Here is a 3,660-nt window from a genome sequence, read left to right on the forward strand (position 1 = left end):
GGATACCCCTGTGAAAGGGTTGTTTGACCTGCAAAGTGGTCGCAACCCACAGGTTGAGAACCACTGCACTAAGGAGGAGGTAAATAGCTCGCTGGAGGCAGCACACTCACTCACGTCCTGCGAGACATTTCTGACAAGCCTGATGGAGCTATGCTGATGCAGCCAGAGCTCTGAAGCTGAAGGAGCCATTTGGAGACCCCTGCCGGCTCTGAGATGCTTACACCGCCACTGGATCCACAAGACTTCCCACCCACTGGCCTGTGATCTTCTTGCGTTTGGCATCATTGCATGTGTTTTGGGAGTATTAAGAGGAATTTACAGATTGATATCATACATATGGGCTAATATCAAACTTATGAACTTGATCTGGACTGGGCTGGGATGTTTTCTTAATATACAATTGGTCTTTAATATAAAGCTCTTTCTTATGCACATATGAGTGTCTGTGAATTTGTTTCTCTAGGTTGCCGGGACTAACACAGGTTAAAACTCTTACAGACTCAGGGTTGCAATGAACTGCATGGCCCATACATGATGACACCCAAATCTTTCTATAGGATAAATTCCTAGGAGAGAAATTTTGGATTGCCCTATCTGTTCACTTAGAATTCCGACAGGTGCTAAAAATTGCTCCCAAAAGGTTTATATCAATATGGGAGTCCCCCCAAACTTCATTAGTATTAGGTTTCATGCATGTAAGAGAGGCACCTCCTACAAATATGAGAGTCCAGGGACCTTTTCCTGAACAAATAAGACGTCCAGGTCAAGAGAGGGCTGGTATGGGAGAGAAAATGTGGTGGGGTAAGGCTGTCCTAGGCAGAGGAAGCATCACTGGCGGGAAGTTCTTGTGCTCGATGAATCAAATTCCAGTAGAAGACGGATTATGGAGCAGGCCGAGAGATGGATTAGAAAGAGACTGGAGAGCGAGGGGAGCAGACAAAGGGAGAACGAGAAAAAGGGGGAGATGAAGGTGAAGAGAGAGACCGGACAGCCACACCAAGAGCCAGCACGAAGCATCAGAAGGTCAAACGTATCGTAGAAACGGTGTGTGGGGAGGCATGGTCACTGGAAGAGTCTTACACAGAAATGACATGATAAATGTCACAGCTGAGTGGTGCTGAGTGGAGGGCTTGGGAGAGAGAGAGAGACTGTGGAGAGGTCATTGAGGAGGCTGTTGCATTTGTCCAGGTGAGATGCTAGTGACTTTGACCCAAAGTAGCAGCAACAGGATCGAAGAAGGTAAGCCACAACTGAGAGCTAAGACCTGGAGACTGGCTGTAGGAGACAAGATAATGGCAGAGGTGAATTCAGCCTGAGTGATCCAGCGGCAATGGGAATGACAAGAAGCAGACGGATGTGAGGGATGCTTAAGGGACAGGGTAGACGAGGGTTTCGACGTGGATGGAGAAAGAGAGAATGCTTAGAACGACATCCGGCCGTCTGGCTTGAACAGTTGCTTAGATGGTGGTGAGAACTTTGGAGCTAGGAAAGACTGGGGTGGAAGTGATTTTCATTTTGGTCATTGAAGCTTCAGGTCCCATGTGGGATTTCAAAGTGGAAATGGAGCAGTGGGCCCGGAGCTACTAAAGACAGGTGTCAGCAGGAGAGAGAGTCTCCGATTTGTGGGGTGAGACTATCTAAAGAGATGGACAGGGAGGAGGGCTGTGAAGGAGTAGCTAGAGAAACAGGTAGGAAACAGGGGTGTGAAGCCCATGGAAGGTGAGGAAAGCAAGTCTTTCCAGAAGGAGGGGAGCGGTAATCAGAAGTTCATAAGACAAATCAAAGCCGTTGAGAGGTAGCGTGGTGGTAGAAGTCAGACTGCAGTGGGAGGTGGGGGATGCAGATGATCAGAGCCAGGCCCCCTGGATTTGGAACTGTTAAGAAAGCAAGTGTAGTGAAGTCAGCGAGAGTGGTCCTGTCAACTTTCTCACCTGTTCACCAATCCTGGATTTGGCCAATTCTTATTGCTCACCCATCGGATAGGGGGAAAAAATGCCTTTAGGTAATTTTTTAAATTACCACAACATCATAGAAGCCTTTATTTAACAACAGTATCAAAGCAAGAAGTGACTGGTTCTTGGAATATCTTCCTGCCAGGTCTAGCGGTGGCCAAGTTGTGTTTCCACGTCTCTGCCCTTTCCCTGCAGAATTCTGTGCTGGAGTGACAGCACGTTCCAACGGCAGTGTCAGCACCGCGTTCCTCTGAAATGTCCTTTACGTTTAGGGAACAACAAGGACAAGGTCAGGACCGGAGCTTGGATGGGGAAGGTTTCCCAGCGCAGTTCTCCTGGGACAGCCCTTCATCTCAGAAGAATGGGCCTGCGCACTGCTGCGGTGGACACAATTCCTTGCCACAACTTTTCTGGCCTTTTCCTCAGCAATGCGGTTTTTCATTTTCTTAAAACTTTTCCCCAGTAAGTTGCAATAGTTGCCCTGTGTACCTTTTAGTGTTTTTAGTTACATTCATTTGATTATCAGTTAAATTTATTTTCAGGTTTATTGGTTGTTTCCCTTAGGAAGTTCTCTCCTACCCAGGGCTGCCAGGTTTAGCAAATAGAAATACAGGACACCCAGTAAGTTTGCATTTTAGATCAACACCTGTGATGGATAAAGCTGTGTGTCCGCTGTGGCTGCTGAGGGAAAGAGCGGATTTGGAAAGACGATTTGGGAGGCTGTTGCAGTGGTTTCGATGAGAGGTGCTAGTGTTCTTGACCCAAAACAGGCCACGCTTCCCAGCGGTTTGGCAGTTATGATGTGATTTGGCAGTTATGGAGCGATGTAGTCATCTTCTATTTGGTAGCTCTGGTATAATGTAATCACTTCTCTGACGAGAAGTTATGAGCAGCCAGTCCGTTGAAAGGGTATTTCCTTAGGGGTATGGTCTGCACTCAGTACATACGGACATTCTGGCCAAGCTTGCTGGGATTTTTGCTGGGTCCGACTCATCGTTATCTAACTTACAGTTCTTGGAACTTGAGCCAGACCCTGCATATGTTCTGCAGATCTTGGGCTTCATCAGCCTCTGCAGCACTGAGCCAGCAGCAGTCTGCCATCTGACCTGGCGATCTTGGGTTTGTGAGTCCCTGCGGCGATGTGAGTCAGGAGACATCTGACCTACAGATGCCAGCCTCTACACCTGCACCCACCGATTTATTGAAAGAAATCTCTCTACAGATTTACATATATAAGATTTCACTGGTTTGCTTCTTTAAAGAACTCAGCCTAAGACAACGACAAATGCTTTTTTAATATAAATATATCCCAAATATTTCATCTTTAACCTCAAGCGACCATTTCTTAGTTGTATATTTTCTCTAGCAATCCTACTCCCATTCCAAGGGTTGGGAACATTTTGTAGTACATTGTAATTTCACGTAGAATTTTAACCCACTTCAAGTGTATTTTGTAAGGGATGGATCTACTTAATTACAGATAGGACATTGTTGTAGCATTATTTATTGAGTAATCCAGCAATTTTCTAATGATTTGGAAAATCATCTTTAGTGGTTCTTATTTTCCTATTCAGTTTTGCCAATTATTTACCTATTATGTACTAGTAAATATTGTTTTAATTTCTAAAACTTTGTAATAATATATCTTAATAAATGGGAAGCACCTTTCTAATTTATTTTTCAGTTTTTTCCTGAAAAGGCTTATAGG

The sequence above is a fragment of the Echinops telfairi genome, unplaced genomic scaffold, assembly GCF_000313985.2.
Source record: "Echinops telfairi isolate 266 unplaced genomic scaffold, ASM31398v2 ScPeMD7_7457;HRSCAF=8495, whole genome shotgun sequence".
NCBI lineage: Eukaryota > Metazoa > Chordata > Mammalia > Afrosoricida > Tenrecidae > Echinops > Echinops telfairi.